General features: G+C 39.1%; 1 long non-coding RNA gene across 1 annotated transcript in view; it reads right to left on the bottom strand.

Moving 5' to 3' along the window:
- The window catches only part of LOC105291306, a 90,143-nt gene extending 79,956 nt beyond the window's left edge, over nt 1-10,187 (bottom strand). Inside the window, exon 1 of the long non-coding RNA XR_002780001.1 lies at nt 10,118-10,187. This is a non-coding gene — a long non-coding RNA (uncharacterized LOC105291306). The remainder of the gene's footprint in view (nt 1-10,117) is intronic.
- Nucleotides 10,188-15,268: the final 5,081 nt, after the last annotated feature.

The raw sequence follows: 15,268 nt of genomic DNA on the forward strand, positions 1-15,268 counted from the left end.
CAGCTCCTTCTCCCCTCCCCCTCCTCCTGTAGGGAGCTCTGGCAGCTGTGAGAAGTAGCTTCTTTATTACTCCCAGTCCACCGCCTGACACCCATGGTTCTGACCTGTGGTAGCTCTTATGCACAGATCCCACACTGCACATAAGTGCTGCTGTGCAGTTTGGGTGTTTTTTGTTGAATATTAGATGTTTAGCTTATTGTTGTTTCAAGGGGAGAGATCTAGGGACATCTCTCACTCTTTCTGCCTCCTCTTTCTTTAACTTTGTATTCTCTGTCTTGAACTCTGCTGTAAACTAAGCTGCTCAGCACCTCCTCCGCCCCAACATCATTTCCTTGCTTGTTCTTTACCCTGCCTAGAAATCCTAGCCTTTTTCAAGGCCTCTACTTCAGGTGAAAACTTCCTTCCAGACCTAAAGATATTTTTAAATTCAGTAGTAATCAAAGAAATGCAAATAAAAAGAGTGATAGTGCTAAAAATCAGGAAAAATGCCAAATGTTTACAGAGATAAGGGTCTTTGGAATCCTGTGTACTACTGGGGAAAGGAAGGACAAGGCAAACATTCTGAAGAGTGATCTGATGGTACATGGTTCTATGAAGGACAGGCACACACTATGACCAGTCTAAATCCCAAAGAGAGTCTCACACAAGTCCATATGGGACATGAGCAAGAGTTTCATGTAGCATTGTCTGAGCGTAGGAATCAATGTGGGTATCCATCACCAGGAGAGCAGGTAAGCAAGATGTGGTAGATACATGGACCAGATAGTCACAGAGCAACAGAAATGGGTCATAAACCATGGTAGTAAATGATGACACTGAGAAACAGAATAAGACATATAACATGACACCATCATGTAAATTAAAAATACACGCACACAAAAAAGTACACATTTTTAAATATACATACAACAAAAGGGTATATACTAAACACATCAGAATAGTTGGCTATAGGGGAAAGAGAATAAGAGTGGGGTACACAGGATGAAAAAGAATGAATAAAATAACCAGCAAATGCATAAACAAATAAAACGAGAGGAGTTTGTATGGTCCAATGGTGATGAAGTCCTAGGAATGAGAACAGGACTAATTAAATTCCCCACACCAGAGGTCTAAAAACATGAAGAGAGGGAAGAAACAGGTCTACAACTAGAGTTAGATAGAAAAAGCCCTTAGAGTTAGATAGAAAAGATGGTTTGACAATCTAAAACCACATGCAGGTTCAATGACTTCAAAAAGCCTTTCAAACTAAAACATTTAATTATACCATCTGCTGCCTGGGAAGACAGAACTCAGGCAGACAACCTGAGCAGTTAATGCCAGCTTGGTGCTTTACAGACCATCCTCAGAAGAGAAGAAGAATCAACCACATGTTAAGCAGGGAATAGAATGAAGAGACTACTTCTTGTTTGTTTTGTTTTGTTTTTTGTGGCTGCTTTTTCAACAAGCATTAATTGGCACCAACTATAAGCATGTCACCCTGCTAGGGAGGCATAGAGTATTTAACTAAGTATAATTTGCTGTTCGGTCTTCAGGGAATTTTCAATCTTGTGGGAGATTAAACTCAAAGACATAAAGTAAAGCAACAAAAACTATCTAGTCTAGCCACAGAAGAGAAGTAACTGATAAAATGCCCCATGAGCACAGCCATGACCAGAGTCTGGGGAACAGAAAGTAACATGGACTGGAATTCTGTTGGAAAGGTATAAGCTACAGATTGCTGTGTTTGACGATGATCACCTTGAAGTGACCGAAGACTAATAAGAGAAAAAATTTAAAACAGGTGAGCAGTCCCCGCCCCCTGCCCCCGCCAGTCCCTCACCTCCCTCCCTCCCCCCGCCCCCATACTCTGCCACTGATATCCCTTCAAGGCTGCCATACTTTGGCTTCTTCCAAAGTCAGGAAACAGTTCTTTACCCCCATTTGCATCATAATACTCAAATGCTGCTCTCTCCTCAGAAAGGACATAAAATCCTCGATAATCTGGCCGAGAGAAGTCATTTCCAGGTATAGTATCGATCTTTTTCTGTGGAAAATATGAGGGAAATTTTGCAGAAAAGAGTTAATATAGCAGGCTTGAAACTGCTATTCTTTAAAAGGCCTGCTAGCCAGGTTGACCCTTGGCTAGCATTTGGGAACTTAGATTTTGGAAGAGTTCCTAACATTTGCAGAACTGATAAGAGAGGCTCACCGTGCCCAAACTGTTTATGGAAACACTGTGGTTTATGCTGAACACCTAATTTCTTTCTGGGAGCCTGGAGTTTGGGTATGTGCTAGGCACAGAGTGCCTACCAGCTCAAAGTAAAATCCTGCACCCTGAGTCTCCAGTGAGCTTCCCTGGTAGACAACATTTCATACTTGTTCTTTCAACTCATTGCTGGGGGAATTAGCACATCCTGTGTAAGTCCACTGGGAGATGACTCTTGAAAGCTTGAGCCTGGTATCCTCTTGGACTTGGCCCCATTAGCCTTTTACCTTTGCTGATTTTGCTTTGTATCTTTTCACTGTCATAAATCACAACCATGAGTATAACAATATGCTAAGTCCTATGAGATCTAGTGAATCACTGAATTTGAAGGTGGTCTTGGGGATCCCCAATCAAGAAAGAAATTCAAGATAAAAGGTAATATTGGAGATTGAAACAGGATAATGGACTCAACACATACTTCTGCCTTCTAAATATCCTAAAATTTCTTGGAGTGGCAAAAATATTATATTTAAAACATCAAATCAATGAGACATGGAAAACAAGAGACAGTGCCTCTGACCAATTAGAACATCTAAGAAATTTCCGGAAAATAGAGTATGTACTCATAATCAGATTGCCTGAGCACACAACAGCTCAATACAAGCAGAGAGAAAGAGAGGCAAGGATGGAATGTCACAAAGTGATGAATAATTGGGGAATGCAGAATGGCCAAGGCTGTTGCCCTTCCTCACAAACACTAAGCAATCTACCACAAAACCCCCTCACCTGGAATATACCATACATTCCACTCAGCAGCACTTCGCAACTCTTCAAAAATCACCAGAGGCAGCGTATGACAAATAGGACAAGTAGGAAAACAGGAATTCTCAAACTCATAGATGAGCACACAAAGGAAGAACCTCTGAATTTTTATTGAACATCATGAAATGGAGACATCAAATAAATAGAACATATATCTAAGGAAAGAGAGTTAATAGGGCACATAGAAGAAATTATTAGACATTCTCTGGAAGGTTTGAGGGGACACTCTATCTATGACAAGCAAGCAGCTAACTGATAAGTAAAGATCTCTAGAATACACTGTGAAATAGAAAAGTAAGATGAAGGGCAGTATATGGACTAATGCTATTATTTCTGCAAAAAAAGGATAGAATGAAAAATGTAATTCTTATATTTGCATAAAGAGACTCTACAAGGGCATAAAAAACTAATAACAATGGTTACTTGCTTCTGGAGTGAGGGAAACCTGAGTAGATAGGAGGAAAGGAATGGTAGGGAGACATTTCACTTATATCTTTTTAATGCAGTATAATTTTTGAACACTGAATATCTCATCTGTTCTAAAAATTAAATTAAAAAGTGGAGACCTTGAAAATTAAATATATGATAATCAATGTTGAAAAATACTCAATAGATGGGCTAAAGAGTTGACTGACCAAAGCCAAGCACTAAATTAGTGAACTAGAAAATCAAACTAAGGAATCTCCCAGAATGCAGCCCATAAAGAGAAAGAACATTTGAAAGAAGCCAAGACACATGAAAGATAACTTGAGAAATTCTAATATCCACTACAATAATTCCAGAAGCAGAAAATAAAGAGAATGGAGGCAAAGAAATACTCAAAGAGAAACGTCCCCTGTGCCAAAGATCTTTTTATTAATCTTTAGAATGAAAAGGACCACCAAGCACTGGGTAGGAAGAACAAAAAAGACCTACCCCAAGAGAAATAGTTGGAATTTAGAACACCAAAGAAAAAGAAAAAATTGTAAAGCTTCTGAGAAAATAAACAGGTTAACTACAAAGAAATGAGAATCCAACTGCATAGACTTTTCATCAACCACACTAGATGCCAGCAGATAATAGAGAATTATCCGCAAAATTCAGAGGTTTTAAACCTAGAATCCTATACCAAGCAAAGAGTATTAATGTAGAAAATCAAAATTAAAATATAGTTTTAAACACATCCATAGAATCTCTGGGGAAAAAAATTACTTAAGAACTCATTTAAGCAAAACAAATGATGAATTAAAAAAAAAAAACAACAAGAGAGGAAAGAATCAGTGATGAGTGATAATCACTAAAATTTATAGTTATTTAAGTAATTGTTTATATATAATGTACAGACCCCCAAAACCTCATATGATCTTAATATGGGACAGAATTAAAATCATGTTAAGGTTCTTTCTTGCTTTACTCATGGAGAGTTCATATATACAGATTATCCTTAAACATCCTGAGAAAAAATGTTTAGAAATGTGTGATAACTTACAGGTATGAAAGGAGTGCAATTTCATTTATCCCCATGGAAAGCCAAATTAAAACCATGATGTGATACCCACCAGACTTACTTAAATAGAAAAGAGAAATTACTGAGAGTTAGCAAGGATGTGCAGTAACCATATATGCTTCTTGAGTACATAAGTTGGTGTACCCACTGTTGAAAACTGGCAGTATCTACTAAAACTGAGCATATGCACACCTTATGACCAAGCAATTTCACTCCTAGATATATATCAACAGAAATGCATATATTTATTCAATAAAAGACATGTACTAGAAAGTTCATAGCAGCACTACTTATGATAGTCCCAAACTGCAAACAACCCAAATACCCATCAAGGAAGAATGGACATTTACATTGTGGCTACACACAAATTGGAATGTATACAGCAGTGAGAATGGACGAATCACAATTACACTCAAGAATGTGGACAAATCTCACTAATGTAATATTGATGGAAAGATGCTAGATATAGAAAAGTACATACTATATGATTCTATTGATATAAGTAGAAAAACAGGTAAAATTAATATATTGTGTTAGAAATCAGGGTAGTGCTTATCCTCAGTGGTGATCCACGCAAGGGCAGATTCTGGAGTGTTGGGAAGGTTTTTTGTTCTGAGTGCTGGTAATATGTGCATTCAGTTTGTCAAAATTCATTGAGCTAGACACATAAGATGTATGTGCCTTTACACATTTATGTTATACCTCAATAAAAAGTTCCAAAATTTAAGGCTACCTACCACAAGCAGAGTAGAAAAGGTATTTGTAACTTCCATGTCTTGAGGGGGATGAATTGGAACAAGAAAAATTCAATCAATCCAACAAAAAGGAGGGAAAGGGTGGAGGCTGGCAAGAAATAAGCATAAGAAATAGAAAACATAAAATAAGGGATAAGCCACTACGTATCAGGAATCAAAATAAATATAAATGGGTTAAAGCTGCCTATTGAAAGACAAAGATTTTTACACCCAGGAGAATGGCTACTGTCAAAAAAACAAAAAAATAAAAAATAAAAAAATAAAAATAGAAAAACAAAATAGCAAGTGTTAGGATGTGGAGAGACTGGAACCCTTGTGCATTGTTGGTGTAAATGTAAAATGGTATAGCCACTATGAAAAACAGTATAGAGGTTTCTCAAAAAATTAAAAATAGAATTACCACATGATTCAGTAATTCCGCTTCTAGGTATATAACTGAAAGCAAGGTCTGGAAGAAATAACTGTACACCATGTTTACAGTAGCATTATTCACAATAGCTAAAATGTAGAAGGAACCAGATGAATACATAAGCAAACTGTGACATATAAATACAATAGAATATTATTCAGCCTCAAAAAGGAAGAAAATTCTGATGACATTATGCTAAATAAAATAAGCCAGTCAGAAAAAGACAAATACTGGGGATGGCTCCATAGTGTAGTGGTTAGTACATTTGCTTTACACGCAGAAGGTCCTGGGGTCGTGCCCCAGGTGGAGTCACGGACCATACCCTGGGGGCACCCCTGGCCCAGGGGTTGCATGTGTGGGAGGAGATGCTCCACCTTCAGAGATCCAGTTCTTAAGGGGAAACAGCAACATCCATAGGTCAAGGGTGGAAGTGGGGATGGGGATTAAAGAGGGGGAAAAAAAAAAAAAGAAAAAGACAAATACTATATATTTCTACTTATATGAGGTTCTTAGAGTAGTCAAAGTCATAAAGACAGAAAGAAGAATAATGATTGCCAGGGACTGGGGGTAAGGGGAATGAGTAGTTGTTGTTTAATGGGTCGAGTTTCAATTCTGAAAGATGAAAAAGTTCTGAAGATTGGTTGCAAAACGATGTGACTATACTTAACAGTAGCGAACTTAAAAATAATTAAGATGATACATTTTAGGTTGTGAATATTTTACCACACTGTTGAAAAAAGACAAACACAAAGAAAACAAAATCTAGCTTATAAGATAATCACAAGAGTTTCAACTAAAATAAAACAGATAATAAATAAATGGAAAAAGATATGCCAGAAAAATGCTAACTAAAACAAAGCAGGTGTAGCAATATTAATATCGAACAAAATAAAATTAAAAGCAAAAATATTAAAATAAGATAAGGAGCATTTGAGATCTTGCTTCCTGACACTGTTCTCAGTTTGGCTTAAATAAACTCTTATAAAAAATAGGAAAAAAAAATAAGAGACTATTTTATTCCCAAAAAGTATAATTCACCAAGAAGATATAAAAATTATGAAGCTTTAAGGATCTAAAAGCAGCTTTGATACACACGCACATCACAAAAGAAACTCACTAGGAATCATAGTGGAAGTCTTTAACAGAACTCGGAGTCAACAAGAAAAAGTAAGTTAAGGATACAGAGAACATAAATTATAATTAATAAATTTGAAGTAAATATAAAACTATGTACCCAATATAATAAGGATCCAGGGAAAGGTTATGAAAACTGAAAGTTCATAAGACTACAAATTAATTTCTGTATTTAATCTTTATCTTTCTTTCAGCAATACGGCAGAGTAGAGATCCCCAAACCTTCCATCTACAAAACATCTTATTTAAATACTAGAAAAATGTAAAAATAACTTGGAAACCAATGGACTAGAGAAAATTTGTGAAGCCAAAATTCAAGAAAGAAGGCAGAATAAATGTGTTTTCAGATATAAAAACAGAGAATTTATCATTACTGAAGGAACTTCTAAAAAATATTTTTTGGGGAGAAGGAAAATTATCCAAAAAAGAGTATCTGTGATCAAGAAAGAATGAAGAAAATGGTAAACAGGTAGATAAATTGAATAAATATTGACCCAGAAAATAATAGCAGCAATAATGTCTAATTTGAAGAGTTAAAGTAATGATAGAGCTAAGCCACATGGGAGGTGACTGGAATGAAAGAATTAGAAGTCTTGCCTTGCTCTGGAGGACTGACTGATTACATAAATGACCTATGTTTTCAATTCAAAAGGCTAGAACTTGAATAAAACAAACTCGAATTAAGCAGAAAGGAAGACAAAGATCAAGAACAGAAATCAATGATATAGAAAAATAAAAATCGATGGGATTAACTCATAAATCCAAAAGCTGGTTCTTTGAAAATACTAATAAAATAAGCAAGCATTAATCAAGTCTGACCAATAAAGAAAGAGAACATACCACAGATATGGAAGAGTTTATTTTCTTACAACAGAATACTATATACATTATGCTGTTACATATTAGATTTCGATGATGTTAATGATTTTCTAGGAAGATGTAAAGTACTAGACTGACTTTGAAAAATTAGAAAACCTGAGAAAAATCAATGACCATGAAAAATATTGAAAAGTCAGTTAAACAGTGATGTCAACTTCTTTTTTAAAAAACAAACAAACAAACAAAAAACATCAACAGTAGCCCAGGCAGTCTGCAATCAGATTCTGCCAAACTTCAAGAAACGGGTAATTCTCCAGAGCACAGAAAATGATTGAAAGTTTCCCAACTTAATCAGTGAGGAGAGCGTAACCCTACTCATGAACTCACACAAAAATGGGCGCAGAAGAGAAAGTATATACCAATCTCACTTACAAATACCGATATCAAAACCCTAAATAAAATGTTAGCTAATTAAATCTATCAAACCACCCAAAAGTGCATTTTAAATTATCCCAGGATTTTAGAGACAGAAAATCTAGCAGTATAATCAATGATATTAACAATTTTAAGAAGAAAACTATATGGTTATATTAATACATGCTATGCAAAAGCATTTTGGGGAGAGAAATCAACACCCATCTCTGACTTTTTAAATTAGGTTTACTGGAGTGACATTGGTTCAAAAAATTATATGGGTTTCAAGTATACAGTTCTATAATACATTATCTGTATACTGCATTTTGTGTTCGCTACCCACAGTCAAATCTTCCATCACCATATATTTGATGCCCTTTACCCTTTTCTACCTCTCCCCTCCTCCCTTTCCTCTGGTAACCACTAAACTGTTGTCTGTGTCTATGAATTTGTTTGTTAGTTTGTCTTGTTCGTTTGTTGCTTTCAGTTTTATACCCCACATATGAGTGAAATATATGGTTCTCGACTTTTTCCATCTGACTTATTTTGCTTAGCATGATAAGCAAAAGATACATTAACACTGTCAGAAATGGTAGTATTTCATGTTTTCTTATGGCTAAGTAATATACTCTTGACTTTTTAAATGCTTAGTGATTAGACATAAAGGGAAACTTACTTAATATGACAGAGAATGTAGTCAGTGAAGATACAGTGGGAGCATTCCCCCGCAAGCAAGCTCCAAACAAAAATGTCCTATTTAACACTGTAGAGAGAGGGTGGTCAATGGAAGACGAGAAATAAGAAGTACAAACATGGGAGACGTCTTTTGTTTCTTAACAGATGATAGGGCTGTCTACCTAAAACAGCCAAACAGGTCAACTGACAAACTATTAAAAGGATAGGGTTTAGTATGGAAGCTCAGCTTTAGATCTAGTTTTGGCTGCCAAAGTAAAGGTACTTGCTTTAAGAGTGAAATCGTGCAAGCTATTTTCTGCAGAGCAAGATACTAGGATTGACAAGCTTTTGCTCTCTCCCTCCTCCCCCATCTTAAACGCTGAAATAACACCGTGTTTGAAACTGGATAACAAAAAATCTTCTGAAACCAAAATTTGTCCTGAAGGGTTGAGTCGTGACTCTACTCAAAAATACCTTATCTCCTGCCTCCAGCTACCGCAGTTACTAAGGGATAAACATGCCATCCAGTCCAACATAATTCTTCCGATAGAGGGCAAGGAAGAGCACCTTCACAGTAACATTTTTTTCAAACCGTATACTGCTTATTATATAAACTTACGTACTGGCAAATGGAGCTCCCACAACATATAAATAAGATATTCAGGGTCAAACTTCCTTTTAAAAAATAAGCACATAAAATTAATTTTATTTTAAAGATATCTGGGAAGGAGGTTTTTCCTGTTGCACTCTCTACAGGATCTGCATCACGGGGCCACCCTGAACCATCCAAACGGTCCCCCAGGGCTCACCAGGTGCATTGCGCTGTGACACCGAGCGCTGACCCGGGAGACGCGCGGCCGGCGCCCTTCCCTGGTCCGCCCAGGGCAGGAAAAGGGCCAGACCTCTGTGAACGACGAGGATGGCCAAGGGCTACTCGGTCCCCAGTACCACACAGCACCCCCAGAACAGACCCAGGGAGGGTGCGGGAGGCTCCTGGGGATCCCTGGCCCGGCGCACTCACGCACCTGTCCCACTAGGTCTGGGGCGCCTCCCAGAGCCGCAATTGTCAGGAGTCCTCTCGCCCTCGGTCCTGGGCTCCTGAGCCAACCCCCCTGGCCCGGAGGGGAGGGGCAGCCACCTGCCGCTGCCACCTGAGGCACTGGTTTCACCGTTCTGGGGCTGGGTGGACAGGATAGAGCAGGACCTCCGTCCCGGGCTGAAGGCGGGACCCGCCAGGCGGAGAGGGACCGGGGCCACCACGGGGACCACGGCAGTGCATCTTACCTCTCAGAGGGACAGCCCTGCTGCAGACCAGCCCCGCGCCCGAACCCCCAAACCTCCGCGCTCGCTTGCCCGCTACGGAAAGACCACGCAGCTGCGGCGCAGAGCAGTAGGTGGGCAGCGATGCGCCTACTCACCCGCCCAGCTCGGCTTCCGCGGCAACACCTCAGCCCTCAGCCGCCGCGGCTCCCGGCGCTCACGGATGCTCCGCGAAAGTCCCCGGGATGCTATGGGCGCCTCCGAGCCGCCTCTAGGGGGCGGGCGCGAGCCGGCGCGGAGCAACCTGGGAGATGTAGTTCTGGAGCCTCTGCATCCTCCGTTTTGGCCGCTCTCCATCAGCAAGCAGGTGGTGGTCCTTTGTTTCTCTGTGCTTCCTTTGTTTTCCTCGAGGAGTCACCTCCTATCCTGGCTTAATAAATATTGGAGTGCCCCAGTGGATCTCTGGCCACTCTCTCCTTACACTAGATTAGTGGTTCTCGGAGTGTGGTACTCAGACCAGTAGCTTCAATATGATCTGGGAACTAAGTAGAAATGTAAATTCTCCATCCTATCGAGGCTATTTAGTTTTTACAGAACTGAAAATCCTGGGGATGGGGTCTAGAAAATTATATTTTCCAAGCTCTTCAAATGATTCTGAAGTACCCTAAAGTTTGAGAACAACTGCTCTAAACATCCCCCCTTCCAAAGGAACCTCATCACACTTATGGCATTGTTACACAGGTACATACACACATACCCATATGTCCCTAGGTACACTGATAGAGCCCAGACTAGACGTACCCTCTCACTCCAGCCCTCGCTGCCTCAATATCTACCCAACATCTATTCTAGGATGCCTCTCAGACCTCTGAAATTCAACAAGGTCAAGACCAAATTCAGAATCTTCACTTTTCTCAATGTAGTCTACTCCGGTGTGCCTTATGTCCATGGGCTGAAAAATGTCACTGCATTTATTGACATGGAAGTTACTTAGGTGAAAGCTACAGAGGCAAAATAACAAGACTATGAGTCATATTTGAGGAAAAGAAGATCAAATGAGGAAGGTGGGATGGAGGTAAGGAGAATAACAAACTTTTGCAGGGTGCCTGAGAAGGAGAGGGGCTGGTGGCTGGGAGTGGAAGTGTTGCTAAAGCAGGATTTTTTTTAAGATAGGAGAAACTTCAGTATCTTTAGATATTTATGATAAGAACCCAGTTGAGAGGGAGCTGCTGACTATACAGAAGAGAAAAAGATATAGATATCTCTGTATGATTCTTGAGAAGATTGTACATATGTGAAGGGGAAGTAGAGTGCTAGGCACAGGCAGAGAGATGAACCTAGACTACTGGTTCTCAATCAGGAACGATTTGCACCGCCCCTCCCCCTCCCGCCAAAGGCACATGTGGCAATGTCTGAAGACATTTTTCCTTGTCACAACTGGGGTTGCTACTGACATCTAGCGGGCAGAGGCCAAGGTTGCTGCTAAACATCCTGCAATGCACAGGACAGCCCCCGCAACAAAGAATGATCTGACCCCAAAATGTTAGTAGTGCTGAGGTTGAGAAACCCTGATCTAGACAGCAACAAGCCCTCTGTTGTAAGAAGAGAGAAGAAAAAAAGTGAGATAAATGTTTGGTTTGTTATAAAAAAGTCAAAACGGGGTTTCTCTGGAAGAGAGGAAGTTATCTATGAGGACAGACAGAGGTGTCTATTTGTGTGTGTGTGTGTGTGTGTGTGTGTGTGTGTGTGTGTGTGTGCGCATGTGCATGTGTATGTATGTGATGTTGAAGTGTGGGATCTAAGATGAATAAGAAGAGAAGTAAAAAATGGAGAGAGCTGAATGGTTGGGAGGAAGTAGTAGGTTCGACTGATTGGGAGTTTTGATGGGGGTCAGAGATTTACTTATGTTACTGGAGTAATTGGGAAACCAAGCTGGAGAAGAACTTCTGGTAAAAGAATAGGGATGGTCAATGATGACCAGGTCAGGATGTGAGGATGGATGGCTAGTGTGGAGTAGAGGCAGGGCCACTGAGCATCCTTATGTGAATCATGCAGCCCTGGATAAAGGAGCGGAGTGATCAGAGAGGCCAGGGTTATGCACATGGATGTAGAAGCCATCCATACACATGGCAGGACACTTTTTGCATCACTGGGAGTGGATAAGAAAGTAAAGAGATATGAGGGTGGGGGTAAAGTCAAATGATTGAAATCTTATGGAAGCAAGCAGGACTTTGAACAAAACTGAAGGGGAACCATGGTCTGGCCCTTTAAAGAGCAGTGGGCTAAGGTGTTCTCAGGTATTCTCAAGGAGATTTGTGTTTCAGTCAAGGCAGAGGTGGAGACACAGAACCATCTAAAGAACTGGAGGATAGAGGGGAATCTACAGGTTTGGGGTTAGAAGTTCTGGAGTATACTAGGTCAGGATAAGAAGGGCTTGGGAGGTTGGAAAGCTGTGGAGAGCTAGATCAGGAGTAAGAAAAACAGAGCATGGGGCGATGTGGCAGTGGAGTAGTGCTGTATATTTTGGAAGTTGAATGATGGAAACAGGGATGAAAAATGAAGACCAAAGAGTTTGCCTCACTCTGCAGAGTGGGAGACATCCATCCTGTTCACTGCAGTCTCAGAAAGCCCTGTGACAGCTGAATCCTAATACTGAAATAATGAGTTCTAGTTATAATAAATTCCTAATAAAAAATCTAATTTATTCCTGGAATAAGCTTACAGACCATTTTTTTTTAATACACAGCTTGATTCTATTTGCTAATATTTAATTTAGGATTTTTACATTGATATTCAAAAATGAAAGTGGGCTATAATTTTATTTGAATGTCTAATATTTGGTTTCAGAATCAATGTTATGCTCATGTCATAAAAATTTGGAAGCTTTGATTTTTTTGCTTTTACTGTGGAGCAATTTAATTAAAATTTTCTGTTAATTGAGGTTCAATCATTTCCCAGTGGAAAAAAGTCTGGGACTGATGCTTCCTTTGGGGAGAGTCAAATGATTGAAAACTTAAGGAAGCAGGACTCTGGACAATAGTGCAGGAGAAGTGTTCTCTTTAGAGAACAGCAGGCTCAGTTGTTCTCAGGGAGATCTGTGTTTCAATCAAGGCAGAATTAGAGAAGCAGCCTTCTTTATTTTATATTTGACAACCTTCTTTATTTCTTCTGTGGTAATCTCACAGTTTAGATTTTTAAAACTCTTTTAGAGTTAATTTTGTTAAATTATATTTCCCTTAAAAACTTATTTAATTCATCCAGATGTTCAAGTGCGGAGGAGGGAGAGGGGAGAAGGTGCTGCAACTTCCCTGATCAGCCTGCCTGGAAGTGCCAGAATTTCTAGCAACTGGCAGCAGGGCCCAGTCATCAGGGCAGAAAGCAGAGAATGGGGGATGGGACCACAGAGAAAAAACAGTTGATTTTTACCAGCCCCAGTTGCAAAACCAAGGCTGAGCTGCAGCTCCAAGCCCCCAACCCACATGGCCCTTCCCCCCATACACTCAGAGACTGAGAACGTTCACAATAGAGCCCCAGGGTAATCTGAGCAAATGCTACCGAAACTCTTGCTAATACTGACAAGGACTGAAACTGAGAGTAGCAAGTGTGATTAAATATCTACAAGAAAATAAAAAAGACATTTAGACTTTATATAAAGCAGGGATCCAAGAGGATTAGATGCCACCTACTGGAAACCAAAAGAAAAGCACATTCTTTGCAGCAGACCAAAGAGAGACCTTTATATAATAAAACTTCTTTTTGGAAAAACAACAGAATGCACTTCCATTAATGCCTAGGTGGAGAAATAGACCATTAAACACCATGAACAACCAAAGTGACAAGGCATCTCAGAAATAAAGAGGAAAATCTCCAGAAAATATGCTTACAGACATGGAAATATGTGACTTAAATAACAGAGAATTCAAGATGGTACTTCTGAAAAAACTCAATGAGAACCAAAACAACTCAAATCAACAATTTCAGGAACTGAAAAGACAACTAGATGAGCAGAGCAAGGAGATTGAAACTCTCAAAAGGAAACAAATAGAACTTCTGGAGATGAAGACCACACTGCAAGAGCTGAAAATGAAATAGCGAGCTTGGGAAATCGAGTCGACCAAATGGAGAAAAGAATCAGTGATATTGAAGACAAAAATCTAGAAATAGACTAGAAGAAAGAAGAGAGAAACCAAAGAATGAAAAATAATGAAAGAGAAATACAAAAACTAGCTGATACCATCAGGAGAGGAAACAAGAATAGTGGGCATTCTTTAAGGCAAGGAAAAGGAGCAGGGACAAGAAAGCATTTTCAGACAAATAGTTGGTGACAATTTCCCAAATCTAAGGAATGAGCTGGAGCTTGGAATTCAAGAAGTCAACAGAACATCCAATTATCTCAATCCAAAAAGGCCTTCACCAAGACACATTGTATTAAAGTTATCAAAAATCAACATCAAAGACCGAATTCTCGGGGCAGCCAAGGAGAAGAAAATGGTAACTTAAAAAGGTAAACGTATTAGATTATCCTAGAACTTTTCAGTGCAAACCTTATAAGCCAGAAAGGAATGGAATCAAATAATTAAACTATTAAGTGAAAGGAACTATCAGCCTAGAATAATGGATCCAGCTAAGCTCTCCTTTAGCTTTGAAAGAGAAATTAAGACCTTTCCAGACAAACAAAAATTGAGGGAATTCTCCACTACGAGGCCTGCACTACAGGAAATATTGAAAGGTGTCAGCTCACCAAAAACAAAATAACAAAACAAAACAAAAAAAATATATAATTAGGAGTAAAGTGATTATCAAGCCAGTAGAAACAGAGGAGTTCAACCCTTACTAAGAACAGGGCATTATAAGCTTAAATAATAAGAGAATTGTTATAACAAGATAGTAATGAACAATCAGCATACATAGGGACAAATTAAGATAATGATGACTGAAAAGGGGGATGGTATTCAAAGATCCAAATTCGCAAAGGGGAAAGGAGATAAGGCACGTGCAAAAGAAAACGGACAGCTGTATATATATATGTATATATAGATATGTATATATCTATATATACATATATATGTAACTATCCTTTTCATATTCATAATGGTAACCACACATCAAAGATCCAGAACCATTGCATATAACATAAAACAAAAAGGACCAGAGGGAAAACCAAATAAAGAAAACAGAAACATAAGGACAAGGAAGCAATGGAAACACCAAGCTACCAGAAAGCAAAAGATAAAATGGCTATAAGATGACCTCATATTTTAACAATCATTCTAAATATAAATAGACTGAACTCACCAATAAAACAGTAC

Source organism: Pteropus vampyrus, unplaced genomic scaffold (genome assembly GCF_000151845.1).
Source record: "Pteropus vampyrus isolate Shadow unplaced genomic scaffold, Pvam_2.0 Scaffold44, whole genome shotgun sequence".
Lineage (NCBI taxonomy): Eukaryota > Metazoa > Chordata > Mammalia > Chiroptera > Pteropodidae > Pteropus > Pteropus vampyrus.